We start from the raw sequence: 16,029 nt of genomic DNA, 5'->3' as shown, positions 1-16,029 counted from the left end.
GGCGCGTCTGGGACGGGGTGGTCCGTGACCAGTCTAGCTGTGCTGGCTGAGTAGGGCGCCCTGATGGACAGTGCAATGTTTCCGTCCAGCCTTGTCTACAGTGTCTTGCTTCAGCCCTTGCCCGGATGTCTTCCTGTCTCTGCCTTAACCTACGTCCTCGTCTGGTTCCTGAGCCTTCTGTCCTGTTGGGCCCTGGAGTGGCCAACAGGAGGGATTCGTCCCACGGGCTCTTGAGCTTCTGCCAGCCGAAGGGGCTTCGGATGTGAGTATCCCAGCATCGGAGTTCCTGCTCGCCTGGATCTTTCCTGTGTCTCGCTTCAGCCCTTGTCCTGATGTCTCCGTCTTGCTTCAGCCTGCTTCTGCCCCGTCTGATGTCTTCTGTTTAAGGACTCTGTCTGCCCTCGCCTCTGTCCGGCCTGCTGCCCATTGCCGTTCCCTGCGGCAGGTCCGAAAGGGCCGGGAACAGTCGGAGGACCGTTCATTAGTCAACTTCCCCGTGTTGGCTACCATGGGCATGCAGGTCCGGCTGAGGGTCGGACTCCCTGCTTCTGTTCCTGCCTGCCTGCCTCACCATGCCTGCTCAGCTCACCTCCCACGGTGTGGCTGGGGCTCCTCCCTAGCTTTCGCCGTGGCCCAAGGGCTCACCACCCGCCCGAGACGACCGCGCCCGCGCGTGCTCGTAACACTACCACCCCAGTATGCATCTTTTCAAGATGTTGTTTCAAAAGAAGCCACAAATATACTTCCCTCTCACAGACCCTATGACTGCGCCATTCATCTGAAGCCGAATACGGAGCCACCCAAGGACAGTCTACCTCTTGTCTGTGGCCGAGAACAAGGCCATGTCTGAATACATTCAGGAGAATCTCAACAAGGGCTTCATTAGACCGTCCAAGTCTCCTGCGGGCGCAGGCTTCTTCTTTGTGGGCAAAAAGGACGGCACATTGCGTCCTTGCATAGATTACAGATGCCTTAACGAAATAACCATTACCTGCTATTAAGTTCACTTAGAGAATAGCCACTGCCATTAGCAATGGTTACATGGAATAGACTTAGTTTTTGGGTACTTGCCAGGTTCTTATGGCCTGGATTGGCCACTGTTGGAAACAGGATGCTGGGCTTGATGGACCCTTGGTCTGACCCAGTATGGCATTTTCTGATGTTCTTAACTATTAAGGACCGTTATCCCCTGCCTCTGATTTCAGAACTCTTTGATAGAGTACAAGGAGCCCAGAACTTTTCAAAACTAGATCTGAAAGGAGCATACAACCTACTTCGCATTAAAGCTGGCGATGAATGGAAGACGGCCTTCAACACTCGAGACGGCCATTTCGAGTACTTAGTGATGCCGTTCGGCCTGTGTAATGCTCTGGCTGTGTTTCATAACTTAATGAATGACATCTTCCAAGACCTCCTCTATAAATGTGTTGTTATCTACTTAGATGACATCTTAATCTTCTCACAAGACATCACCACTCACCAAGAAGTTGTCAAGAGAGTACTATAGAGGCTTCGTGAATACCATCTCTACGCCAAGCTATCTAAGTGTGAATTTCATATGGAATCAGTACCTTTCCTAGGCTACATTGTCTCCAAAGAGGGTTTTCAAATGGACCCACAGAAGCTGGAGAGTATCAAGAAATGGGCACAGCCCACCAGGTTAAAGGCTCTCAGTCGCTTCCTAGGGTTCACCAATTATTATAGGACCTTCATAAAAAATGACTCCTCACTCACAGTACCGCTGACCGCTATGACAAGAAAAGGTGCCAACGTGGCTAATTGGTCTCCCGAAGCGATTGCAGCATTCAAAAAACTGAAGGATGCTTTTTCTACCAAGCCATGCCTTCGACATCCAGACCCCTCAAAACCTTTCATCGTAGAAGTCGACGCCTCGGCCCTTGGTGTAGGGGCAGTACTAAGCCAGGCTGGCGATTATAAGGTACCTTATCCATGCTCGTTTTTCTCACGTCACTTTTCTCCTGCTGAGAGAAATTACGGCATTGGAGACAAGGAACTTCTGGCTATAAAGATGGCATTTGAAGAGTGGCGCCCTTGGCTCGAGGGAGCACAACATCAAGTAACAGTCTACACAGACCATAAGAACTTGGAGTATGTCCACCTCGCACAGTGCCTGAACCATAGACAAGCGAGATGGTCTCTGTTTTTCAACAGATTCAACTTCGTGCTCAAGTATTGTCCAGGAGAAAAGAATATCAGAGCTGATGCTCTTTTACACTCCTTCCTCTCCAAGGATGTACCTGAAGAGACGCAACATATCATTGACCCCGAGAAGGTCATATTGGCAGCTACCCATTCGGTGCCTGCAGGAAAGACAATTGTACCCAAGAACCTCAGGAAAAAGCTATTGGCTTGGGCCCACGACTCCAAACTCTCAGGACAACAAAGGACGTTGTCTAAGCTGCAAACCTTTCATTGGTAGCCCACCATGAAAGAGGACACATTCACCTAAGTCGCTTCCTGCGCAAACTGTGCTAAACAGAAGATACCGCCAGGACGTCCATGGGGTCTCCTCCAACCCTTGCCGGTCCCTGAAGAACTGTGGACACTTATTGCCACTGACTTTGTGGTAGATTTACCATCATCAGGAGGGAACACCACCATTTGGGTCACCGTTGACAGGTTCTCGAAGATGGCACATTTTGTGGCTCTCCCAGGCTTACCCACCACCATGGAGCTCACCCGATTATTCATCATGCACATCTTCCACCTGTATGGCTTGCCTAAGCACATAAGTCTCTGATCGCGGAGTTCAGTTCACCGCTAACTTCTGGAAGGCATTATGCAAGAAGTTCGATATAGCCCTCGACTTCACATCAGCATATCATCCTCAGTCCAACGGCCAGACAGAAAGGATGAACAGGACACTCAAACAGTTCATTCGTGCCTACGTGAACACCCGACAGAATGATTGAAGCGAACTGTTGCCATGGGCAGAATTTGCCATAAACTCTCATCAGCAATATCCACTGAATCAACATCATTCAAAGTGGTCTACGGATGACTACCACTACCACTTCCGTTATCAGTATCGTCCCCAGCAGCACAGACAACTGCTACTGATATCCATCAACTCTGGACTCAGACTAAAGAGATGCTTGTGAAAGCAGGAATATGAGCCAAGAAAAGATACAATGCTCATCATAGCATGGCTCCAGATTTCAAACCTGGTGACAAGGTCTGGCTATCAACAAAGCATCTAAGACAAACTTCCTTCAGCTAGATTCGCTCCTCGATTCGTTGGACCATTTCCCATTCTCCAACGACTGGGCAACCTCACCTACAGTCTGAAGCTACCAGCTACTCTAAAGATCCACAATGCATTCCATGTCTCATTATTGAAACCAGTGATACTCAGTGAATTCTCCAACAAGGTACCCAACTCTACTCCAATAGATGCAGAGGAAGACATCAAATACAAAGTTGATGCAGTTCTCGATGTAAGAAAACGAGGCAGAGTATGGGAATACCTCCTGTCATGGGATGGTTATGGCCCAGCATACAACTCTTGGACTCCAATATCCAATATCTTGGATAAGAAGATGCTACAGGATTTCCATCATCTATATCCGCAAAAACCTAGATCTGGTAGGTCATTGCGTGGATGCCCTTTGAAGGGGGGTACTGTTGCTTCTGTCGGTCTTTGACGGCTTTGCACCACTTGTTGCACCACTATCTCGGCTCCTCCCGCTTACCTGGGCAAGATGGCTACCATAGCATCGTCAAGCTGACTTCTCTGGTGTCCCCATAACGGCTATGGTGCAGCCGTACGCCATTGTTCCTCCCAGGTACCTGCTAGGGTGCACGCGCACGCGCAACCCACGTCTAAGTACACCCAGTGGCGTGAACCTCGAGGGCGTTCCCTCATCTGACGTCACACCACTCCGGGTATATCTATTTCTCAAGATTGCTAGCTCATTGAGTTGGCAAAGGTTCGAATAGACTCAAATGGCTCGACTTCCTGTCTGCGCTACTCTGCTGCTTCTCTGTTGCCTGCGGGAAGCTTTCTTTCTGCCCTTCGGGGTTACTACTAACTTGGGTACCCGATCCTCGGGGGCCCTCTGTTCTATTTCAGGTGCCATTCAGGGAACAGGCACTCGCTCTTCGAGGGCCTGCTCTCCCTGCCTCAGTACCTGTACCTACTACTAACTATCTGGTGGAATCGCATCCATAATAGCTAACACCGAGTGAGTACTTTAACCTCTCATCTGTCTCATCCACAGTATCTGCTGCGGAACCTCCTGAGGTCATCTTGGAGAGAAGGGCTCCCTCTGCCGAGATCCCTGAGACTACAACTCACCACTGCCACCTGGTGGCTACTTCAAGCTGTATAAATAAAGAATTATTCTGGTGTTTTGTGTATAGAGTCTAGCCCAGTGCTGTGGCTCCTCACAGGGCTCCTCCCCGTGGGCATGGTCAACTCCACAGCACCCAAGGATCCACTAAAACACACATAATAACAATAACTCTCTCCCTTATGGGTTCCATTACCATTTGTTTGAACAGAGCCCTTGCAGGGCATCCACTATCTCTCTACTTCTGGTAGATCCCACAGAAGGTATTCTCCAGTCTACGTCCGGCAGATTAAAATCTCCAACAATCAACATGTCTTCCTTCTTTCCCACCTTTTGGATGTTTTCGACCAGATCTCTGTCCAGTTCTTCCATTTGAATTGGAGGCTGTAAACCATTCCAGTAAAAATGGATGCATCATCATCTTTTTTTAGGACAGCCTATAATGCATCTTCTCTACTCCACATTCCTTGTTGTTCAGTTGCTTGGATATTGTTTTTGACATACAGAGCTACTCCTTCCCCTTTTCTGTCCTCTCTGTCCTTCCTTAACAAGTTATAGCCTGGTATGGCCATATCCCAATCATGAGAATATGTGAACGATGTCTCTGTTAACAGCAACAATGTCCAAGTCCACCTCCACCATTAGGGCCTGCAGGTCTGGGATTTTATTGCCCAAACTATTAGCATTTGTAGTCATAGCTTTCCAATTTTTCTCCCTTGATTTGTTGCTCTTCTGCTTTTGTGAGCTAATTGATTGTTATTTTCTCCTCCCACTTTCTGTATTGTTTGGAGATGACATGTCAATTTCATTGGCCATCTCCTGCCACATCTATTCTTTAGTTTAAATGTCTGATAATATATGATCTGAATTTCTCACTTAGCATTCTCCTTCCTGCTATAAGAGTTCTTGGAAGACAGTAGTACAAACAAAGTCCTGAACGCCAGCATTGGTGGCATTCCTCAGGAGTCAAATGACTGTGGCCCAGCTGCATGGGTTCTTCGGGAGTACCCCTGGTAGAAGCAGATACCAGCTTGGGAGAGCGACGGGAGGACCAGAATGCCAGTGGGGTTTTTATAGAGGAAGATAGCTCCCGAGACCTCTCCTGGAGCCGGTGGTTGATGCGGCCGGCCAAATCGATCAGGGCGTCCAGGGAAGTAGATAGCTCACAGGCCGCCAACTCATCCTTGACCCAGCAGGTCAGACCATCCAGGAAAATTGAGTGCAGATAGTCCTCGTTCCAATGAAGTTCTGACGCCAGGGTACGAAACTCAATTACATAATCCATTAGGGAACGGGGATCCCTGGCACATTTTTCCTAAATAACTAAGTAGCAGAACACACCCTAGACTGGGATGAGTAAACGGAGCTGTGGGCCATCTTTCATCCATGCAGTGGGTTGCTATCTTCCCCCAAGTCTAGTTACATCTCTCATATATATATATATGTATGTTGGATTCATGGTCTGGTATTAAAGTCTCTTGCCAACCAATCTTATTGTCATCTCCGCAGGGGCCCCTCCTAAGACCAGCCGGCCCCGGTACAAGAGAGTCAGACAGATACCATATGGGCCGGTTTTGAAAAAAATTCCCTGGGCTGATATTTTCTTACAATCCACCCCTGCATCTGAATATGTGCTACTGACTTCAGTTAGTAAACTTTCACCCTGTTCTATAGATTAGATATTGTTGGCATGCCTCTATATAATGTCTGAGATGTACTGATCAATATTTCTGTTCAATTGTGATTTTTCATTTGGCATGAAGAATTAGAACCCGTATTGTACATTTCACTAATATGCATATACACTAGGTCCATTGCTCTAAAAATGGGAGATTTTTTGTTTCATCTATAATTTTTTTTCACAAATTACATTATTTCATTTTATTCTTGAACCTGGTGATCTAAAAGTCTAATTTTCAGATGTGTAACAAATTATCATGCCTTAAAACTGATTACTTATTTAGCATTACTCTTCTCTTGATTTTTATACAATTTGGCATCCATATTCAACCACACTTAGCCCAGGAACTTGCAAGTTATCCAGCTAAATGCTGGCACTGAATATTTCAGCCATTTATCCAGCCACATTTTAGCTGGATAACTCATTATCTGGCTGAAATTTAGTCAGATAACATAGGGGCATTCTGGGGTGGAGTTAAGTTAGCCAGCCAAGTTTTCTGGCTAACCAGTGTTCAGAATAATTTCTCTGGCTAACTCTGGTCATGCCATAGAACAGTCCTAAAGTTAGCCGAATAAACTTCTCTGGCGAACTTTAAGATAGTCAGATATATTCAGGGGGAATTGGGATTTGTATTCTAGGGATTTTTATGCTGTATTGTTTAATTTTATAAACCACTTTGGGTCGAGGATTTTCTTTGAAGAAAGGCACTGTGCAAGTATAAAATAGAAACAGAAATAGCGGTTTCACAATGTAGTGGCATTAGGCAACAAGAAGCATCAGGGTATGACCCGCAGTATAGATGTACCTAGACTTCTTGTAAGGTGCAGGGCTGAAAACAACTGAATATCCCAACTTCCCTGATTCATTAAGGTTTTCCCCCCATACTGTGTCGATGGGGAAAATAGCTGAGAGAATCAAGTCACTCAGGGATACTAAGGGGGGTCATTTATCAAAGGCTTATCGCACGCAATACGGCCATATCGTGTGCGATAAGCCTCTATCACACGCGAAAAGGCCCTTTTCGTGTGCGATAGCATGTAAATTAAATTTGGGGCGGGGAGGGGGCGGAGTCGGCGGTATCTTCGCTGCCGGAGATAATGTTACTAACATTATCGTCGGCAGTAGCGCGCCGAATAGCACCACCTTTCACGGTGGTGCTATTCGGTGCGAAAGCCGGGAGCCGGCGCACCGCGGCCACTGAAATCGTACCGCCGTGGTGCGAAGGCTACGGGCTTTCGCAGGCCCCCCCACCCCCCCGTTTTGGCAGGATCCATAATTCTGCGATGAATGATGAATCCAGGCCTAAGTGTTATATTCCACATATAGTTTTGCATACAAAGAAAAATATTATGGGTCTGACTTTCAAAAGCATTTACACAGTAACTAGTGAATTTTCAAAGGAAATATGCATGTAAATGTAACATACTATCGTAGCAATTTTCAAAAGTCATTTACTCATGTAATGTACACTTATGTGTGTAAAATCTATTGGCAATTCAATGGCATATATTGTAGCAATTTTCAAAAGCCCATTTACACAGGTAAAGTGCATTTACCTGTGTAAAACCCAGTTTTAAGCATGTAAATGCTTTTGAAAATTAGGTCCTTATAATTAGGTTTTACCCATGTAAGTGGGCTTTTGAAAATTGCTACAATATATGCCATTGAATCGCCTATAGAATATTCATGTGTAAATGCACTTTACACATGAAAATGGCTTTTGAAAACTGCTACGATAGTATGTTACATTTACAAGTGTAAGTCCTTTGAAAATTCACCTGTGTGGAGGCAAAGGGCCATATATACTAAGCATTTGCCCCCATAAGGCACAAAATCAGAAAATCCTGTATTATATTTTGCATAGCACAATATCTCAAGAAGGGCAGACACTATGTTGAAAACAAATTTATACCCTAATTTAAAAAAACAGCTCAGGGAAACAAATCCCTTCCACGTCGTCATAAAAATGCTACAAGCATTGCGCAAAGGTGCGTTTCCCTTCACTCACCTCTCCTGCCCCCCTGGCCACAGCATCAGGAGAAACTGGGAGGACTGATGGCGGCAGCAGTGGCATTGCTTTTCCCATTCTCTTCTCGGCTCCTGCACTGCTTTAGATAGGCAAATGAAGGCACCTTCCACCGCAGGCTCACTGGCTTTAGCAAACCACACCTAAAAATATGCAAAGGTCATTTCATTCACATGCGCAGCTGAGGCACAAAAAAATGTTAAAACAGAAAACATTTTGGTGTCCTGTCCTCATCAATCCTTTTCAAACCATAAAATGATCACCCTGCTAGGCTAACATAGAAGTCATAACTCTCTATCAGTCAGCAGCCTATCCTCTGCTTTTTTTTCCTCTGCTATTATTTGCCACTTAGTTCCTCTTTTCTTTGTTGCTCCCTATCTCAGCACTGGTTTATGTTTTATTATTTTAATCATGTTTTCTTTTTAGTAATGTGCGGGTTGGTGCTAATCAGGATATATATATATATATATACAGACTTCCTCGTGCACGCTGGCTGTGCTTTTTTCTATGATAGTTTCCTGGCTCAGAGGAGACTCTGACTCATTACCCTTAATCTTAAGGTAATTAATAACCCCATTAAGAAGAAAGTAAATTATATATACACAGTGAATGATCCTAAAATTATCATCTTCCACAAGATCAGCGATGCCACTGTACAAGAGGTGTTATTGCTACTGAAAATGTGTTCGCTAAGTAAAAAGGACCTGCCCATCTTGTAGATGACTGGCTCCAGATCTCAACAAAAAAACCTTGGACAGAACTCGGAGACAATATCAGTACATTCAATCTAATGTGCTCAGTTGGCATTAAACCATTCCTAGATGCATAAATCCTAACTTACCAAACTAAAGAGCTTGGTTTAATTAAATCTTTTATCTCATCCTGTGTCTATCTGAAAAAAGTTAAGTAAATTAAGTCTTAAGGGCCTATGTACTAAACTGCACTATATTTCACAAAGCATAACATTGTTTTCTAAAATTTTACTGTGGGACTTAGCTGACATTTTTTAGCTTATATGTGGGCACGTTAAATGTTAGCATGCCCTTATATGATAAATAATTACAAAACATGGTAATGACCTCATTTGTCATTACCCTGTTATGCTAATCCCATGGTACCTAAGTTGAATTTCGTGTGAAATTATATTTCTGATCTGGGGTTGTACTAAGCAACTAGCACACTGATTTGGCAAAGCAGGGATGTCATACCCTCTTTAGCATCCTCACCCAGGCCAACTGGTAGGAGGAGAGCAGTTTATCTCCTGTCGGCTTCACCTCCAGTGTTGTTCTGGCACCACTAAGTAGCTCTGGTTCAAAGTTCATAGTATTACTAGGAAGTACCAGAGTGACACTGGAAGTTGAGACAGTAGAAGTTAAGCAATTATCCTCCTTCTGGGCATCTTTGTTGACTGGAGAGGAAGTTTCCTTGAGCTAATCAATCCTTTAACTTTGGGCCTATTACTGTGGGAGAACTTAGATATATCCACACTCCCTTTTAATGCAGCTTCTGAACATATGCACACTCTGCATATTATTTGTATATACTGCTTACTAGAAGCTGATGCGAAAAAACAGCACAGCCAGTTTTAGCATGCTTTTTACTATACAGGCCCCTATGTGACAAACCTGCCTCTTACATAGTTTTCTGTCCTTCACAAATAAAACTTTATTCAACATTTCATATACACAATCCTAGTATATTTAACTGCATATCATTTGGATGATGTATATTTTAACCTTTTTTTGTTTTCCTCCTTTTATTATTATGATGTTCTAATGTTTGGACTGGTTTTTGTTTGTTATAATCTTACAAGTAAAGTAAAGAATGCAAATAGTGAGGCCAATATTCTGTCTATGAGCGGCTCGGACAGTTAGCTGGATAAACAATTCCAGCTAACTAGTAGGGTATATTCAGCGGCAGAGATGAGCCGTTGAAAATACCAGGCTATTTTAAAGTTAGCAGGAAGTGATCCTGTAGCAAGGACCTGCTCTCCAGGTGATGTATTGTTCTCTTGCACTGAGGACAAATCTCCCAGGGCTACTGCCCAGGAGGGAAGGGTTAGGCCGGCCATCATAGTTGGTGATTCGATTATTAGAAATGTAGGCAGCAGGGTGGCTGGTGGAAGTGAGGATCGCCTGGTAACTTGCCTACCTGATGCGAAGTTGGCAGACCTCACGCGTCACCTAGATAGGATTATAGACAGTGCTGGGGAGGAGCCGGCTGTCGTAGTACATGTGGGCACCAACGACCAACGACATAGGAAAATGTGGGAGAGAGGTTCTGGAAGCCAAATTTAGGATTTTAGGTAGGAAGCTGAAATCCAGAACCTCCAGGGTGGCATTCTCTGAAATGCTTCCTGTTCCACGTGCAAGTCCCCAGAGACAGGCAGAGCTCCAGAGTTTCAATGCATGGATGAGACAATGGTGCAGGGAAGAGGGATTCAGCTTTGTTAGGAACTGGGGAAACTTTTGGGGAAAGGGGAGACTTTTCCGAAAGGATGGGCTCCACCTTAACCAGAGTGGAACCAAGCTGCTGGCACTAACTTTCAAAAAGGAGATAGAGCAGCTTTTAAACTAGAACAAGGGGGAAAGCCGACAGTCACTCAGCAGTGCATGGTTCGGAGAAATGTATCCTTGAAGGATACTAATGAAACAGGAGAGTTAGGGCATCCCAACAGAGAGGTTCCAATAAAAGCAAACATAGTTCATATGCCTATATGTAAAAGATCACTAAAGCTAATGATTTCCGAATTATCCCAAACAACTGAAAAGCAGGTTTTTAAAACAAGCAAAAACCACACTTTGAAATGTCTGTATGCCAATGCCAGAAGTCTAAGAAGTAAGATGGGAGAGTTAGAGTGTATAGCAGCAAATGATGAGATTGACATAATTGGCATCACAGAGACTTGGTGGAAGGAGGATAACCAATGGGACAGTGCTATATCAGGGTACAAATTATATCGCAATGATAGGGAGGATCAACTTGGTGGGGGTGTGGCACTTTATGTCCGGGAGGGTATAGAGTCCAACTGGATAAAGATCATACAAGAGAGTAAATGCTCAGTAGAATCTATATGGGTAGAAATCCCATGTGTGTTGGGTAAGAGTATAGTGATGGGAGTATACTACTGTCCACCTGGACAAAATGGTCAGACAAATGATGAAATGCTAAGAGAAATCAGGGAAGCAAACCAATTTGGCAGTGCAATAATAATGGGAGATTTCAATTACCTGTGAAAAGCAAGGGCAACTGAATTAAATTAAATTTAAATTATAGCCTAAGTGACGGTGTCATCAAGCCAGACATTGAGATTTTAATCCCAAACCCAACCGGTCTTCTAATCATTCACCATCACTGTAAAAATTATATTTATTAATTGAAGAAATATATTTTTTTGTTTTTTATCATTTTTTCTGGGGAATTAAAAGTCTGTCAAAAACGTTCAAAATGATTGCTACATGGAGCAATTGGTTCAGGAACCAACAAGAGGGAGCTATTTTAGATTTAATTCTTAGTGGAACGCAAGATTTGGTGAGATGATACAAAATTATTCAGAGTAGTTAAATCACAAGCAGACTGTGATACATTACAGGAGGACCTTGTAAGACTGGAAGATTGGGCATCCAAATGACAGATGAAATTTAATGTGGACAAGTGCAAGGTGTTGCATATAGGGAAAAATAACCCATGCTGTAGTTACACGATGTTAGGTTCCATGTTAGGAGCTACCACTCAGGAAAAAGATCTAGGCATCATAGTGGATAATACTTTAAATTCGTCGGCTCAGTGTGCTGCAGCAGTCAAAAAAGTCAAAAAAGCAGTCAAAAAAGCAAATAGAATGTTAGGAATTATTAGGAAGGGAATGGTTATTAGAACGGAAAATGTCATAATGCCTCTGTATCGCTCCATGTTGAGACCACACCTTGAATACTGTGTACAATTCTGGTCACCGCATCTCAAAAAAGGTATAGTTGCGATGGAGAATGTACAGAGAAGGGCAACCAAAATGATAAAGGGGATGGAACAGCTCCCCTATGAGGAAAGGCTGAAGAGATTAGGACTGTTCAGCTTGGAGAAGAGACGGCTGAGGGGGGATATGATAGAGGTCTTTAAGATCGTGAGAGGTCTTGAACGAGTAGATGTGACTCGGTTATTTACACTTTTGAATAATAGAAGGACTAGGGGGCATTCCATGAAGTTAGCAAGTAGCACATTTAAGACTAATTGGAGAAAATTCTTTTTCACTCAACGCACAATAAAGCTCTGGAATTTGTTGCCAGAGGATGTGGTTAGTGCAGTTAGTGTAGCTGGGTTCAAAAAAGGTTTGGATAAGTTCTTGGAGGAGAAGTCCATTAATGGCTATTAATCAATTATACTTAGGGAATAGCATCTGCTATTAATTGCATCAGTAGCATGGGTTCTTCTTAGTGTTTGGGTAATTGCTAGGTTCTTGTGGCCTGGTTTGGCCTCTGTTGGAAACAGGATGCTGGGCTTGATGGACCCTTGGTCTGACTCAGCATGGCAATTTCTTATGTTCTTATGATTCTGTGGCTAACTTTGGGATAGTCCAATGAAACAAACCGGAAGGTGGTCCCACGTAGCCAAGGAGACGCCGTCCCGACCAGTACTGCACCCCTTCCTAGGCATGCGCACAGCTAATCTTTAAATAGGGCCCGCGGCAGGAACCTGGCCGCGGCCCCGGATGATGACTTTGGCGGAGCTCCGGTATATAAGCTCGGGCTCCGCTCTCTCAAATTGCCTTTGCAACAGGTCCCCTCGCTAGTCGAGTACTCATTGCTTCTTCAGTTCCTGGTTCCTGATTGCCTTCATTCCTGTTTCCTTGTTCCTGTGTTCCTGTTCCTCGTCTCTCCTTTGGATTGCTGACCTGGTTTGACCTCTACATCGCCTGACTACTCCGTTGCCTCTCTCCAGCCCTGGACCTCTGCATTGCCTGACTACTCTGTTGCCTCTCTCCAGCCCCGGACCTTTGCATTACTTGACTGCGCCGTTGCTTCTCTCTAGCCCTGGACTTCTGCTTCGTCTGACCATCTTTTGACTCTCTCCTCGTCTAGACCTCAGCCTTGCTTGCCACTGCTCTCAGATTGCCGCCAGCCCTGATCCCAGCTTGCTTAAGGACTCCTCTTCAGCCTTTGTCCTGGACGTGGTTCATTCAGGCTTCGGCCTGCTCTTGCTTGGGCGCCCTCTGTCAGACTGTGTTCCTATTGGCGCACAGGCCTCCGGGACTCCGTCTCGTCCAGTACAGACTGATACCTACACTAGTTGTTGCCTCTGGGCTGACCTCGATCCACCAATCGACATCCACTGACGGAGGCCACCTAAGTCCAGCTGGACCTGGCACCCAAAGGCTCAACCCGCGGGGAATGAGGGTTGGTATTGGTGAAGCACCAGCCAGCCTCCGTCCATCAGCCCTCTCTGCCTGCCGACGATGGGGACCCTTAGGATCCCTCCTCCTCAACCCCACCTTAGCCCAAGGGTCCACCTCCGGTGCAACAAATATCTTATGCAGCTAACTCTGCTCCTCCCAGAAATGCTTCTCGCCCAGCTCCGGAATGCCCCCGATTTATGTGGCTCAATTCTAGCCGCATACAGCTTTCAATATCACCGATTAGCCATTCAGATGGATAATTTTTCAGTTATCCATCTAAATGGCTTTTGAACCTCAGGAGCCAATGCAATAACGTGTGCCCAGCCTAGCACACAGGTTTACCCTCGGTTAGACTTGCGTTTTGTTCATGATAGACTAGCACCCGATGCAATAAAGAGATTAGCATGTCCAAAACACACCCCAAAACAAACGCGTGGCCGATAGCATTCATCACATGTAAATTCCATGTAGATGAGGCTATTAGCTATTCCCCCCCCCTCCCCCGATGCAGAAAACCACTGGGCACCCAACGCACACCTTTGAACGTGGCAAATTTAACTCCAGTCCCGGAGTTGGTGTTGTCAATCAGCGAGTCAAGGGCTCAGGAGAAATTTAAAAAATACTGCCCTCTGTGATTCCTCCTACTTAGTATCATTGTGGTACTTAAATCTACTGCTTGCGATGTTTAAGAATAAAGGTGTAATGTGATGGCTTGATGAAAAAAAAGGAAATTCTGAACACATATTATACATGTACAATAGACATGCTCCAGGACAATTTTGCCACTTGCTATTGTGCATGTATATTGGGCAAAATCGACCTAAAGCGGAATAAATGGATGCTCGTATTGAGCGCCCATTGCAATTTTGAGCGCCCAATGCATTTGAGTGCTAGGGGCACACGATACTTCCCTAACACGTCCTTTTTAATGCAGCAGCTCATTTAAATATTGCATCGAGTGCCCAAGAAACATGGCTGTGCATGCATTAAAAAACCGGGCACCCACTTTGGATACACGTTTTTACGTGTATTTTATTGCATCAGCCCCACAATGTGACCGTGAACTGGATAATGTGTATGCTATCTACTTGTATTTCCAGTTCACAGTCACATTTTCCAACACCTCAGTGTTGCGGGACCGGGCCATACCCCAGTCCCTCCACCCACCTTGGGGCCGGCCCGGCCCATACGAGTCCATCTTCGGCTGCTGTTCCTGGCTTGGTACTGTCCTTGACCTCTGGCTCTGACCCGGCTCCATCCCCGACTTCGTCTTCGGCTGCTGTTCCTGGGTTGGTACTGTCCTTGACCTCTGGCTCCGACCCGGCTCCGGCCACGACTCTGTCTTCTGCCTCATCCTTGGCTTGGTTTCTCCTCCGACTCCCGGCTTCCGACTCAGCTGTCTTCCTGGTCTTCGCTGGCCCAGAAGATTCACCTAAGTCTCAGTGGCCAGGCCCCTACGGGCGCCTCCTGGGGGGGCTCCGGCTTCCAGGGCGAATCTCCAAAAGTCCCAGCGGCTGGACTCCTACGGGCTCCTCCTGGGGGAGTACCGGCTTCCAGGGTGAAGACTTGTCAGTCACCGGGGCCCAACGTCGTTCGTCCTTTCAGCCTTCGCCGAGTCCTTGGTCGCCTAGGACTCCACCGTGTCTCAGTGTCGAAGCCTTCTCTGAGCCCTCCGAGCCGCCTCCCGGTTGGGACGCTTGCCGTGGTTTTCCACAGCACACCATCTTCTGTTCCAACCGGCCCAAGGGTCCACAACCGTAACAGTTTGCAAGGCCATGGACCCGGCGGACCTAGCCGGCCTGAAAGCCATTCCGGGTATTGCCCAGAGGCTGCAACAGCAGCAGACATGCCTTGACGCTCTGACGGCGACGGTACAGAGGTTAGCTGACCGTGTCGAAGGAGCCACGGCTGCCAGCTCCACGGTACCAGGAACTGGGGCCACTTCCGCTGCTACAGCTCCCATCCAGATGCCAGTATCTTTACGGTATTCAGGAGATGCGAAAATTTGCCGAAGGTTTCTGAACCAGTGCTACATTCACTTTAACCTGCTTCCGCTTCAGTTTCCGACGGACCGGGTCAAGACAAGTTTCATCATTTCTCTGTTGGACGGGAAACCCCTGGCGTGGGCCTCCAACCTTTTGGAGCGCCAAGATTCTCGCCTGGACAACTTGGTGTACTTCGTCTCTGCCTTCAGGCGGGTCTTTGATGAAGCCTCCCGCAAGTCCACTGCTGCCTCAGAGTTACTCCAGTTATGCCAGGGGAACCGGCCTCTGGCAGAACACGCCCTAGAGTTCCAGACTCTCGCCGCCGAACTAAACTGGGGGAGCGACAGCCTGCACGGCATTTTTCTGGAGAGTCTCTCCCCAAAGCTGCAAGATGAATTGGCGGCCCGAGACCTCCCTGATGACCTGGACGCTCTGATTGACCTCGCAGGCCGTGTGGACCGTCGCATCCAGCGCCGGTTTCGAGAACAGAGGCCGACTTTTAGGCTGGGGCTCGTTGGATCTACTCCTCCCCGCAGCGGGAATTCCCAGCCTGGTTCTTCAGGGGTCCAAGACATCGAACCCATGCAGGTGGGTCGGGGACCTCTCTCCCAAGAAGAAAGAAGGAGACGCCGGTCGCT

General features: G+C 46.3%; 1 long non-coding RNA gene across 1 annotated transcript in view; it reads right to left on the bottom strand.

Moving 5' to 3' along the window:
* The window catches only part of LOC115081093, a 243,198-nt gene that overhangs the window by 78,641 nt on the left and 148,528 nt on the right, over positions 1-16,029 (bottom strand). The window contains exon 3 of the long non-coding RNA XR_003853728.1: positions 8,003-8,163. This is a non-coding gene — a long non-coding RNA (uncharacterized LOC115081093). The remainder of the gene's footprint in view (positions 1-8,002; positions 8,164-16,029) is intronic.

This window comes from Rhinatrema bivittatum, chromosome 1 (assembly GCF_901001135.1).
Source record: "Rhinatrema bivittatum chromosome 1, aRhiBiv1.1, whole genome shotgun sequence".
Lineage (NCBI taxonomy): Eukaryota > Metazoa > Chordata > Amphibia > Gymnophiona > Rhinatrematidae > Rhinatrema > Rhinatrema bivittatum.
This window is presented reverse-complemented; position numbering and strand designations above follow the sequence as displayed.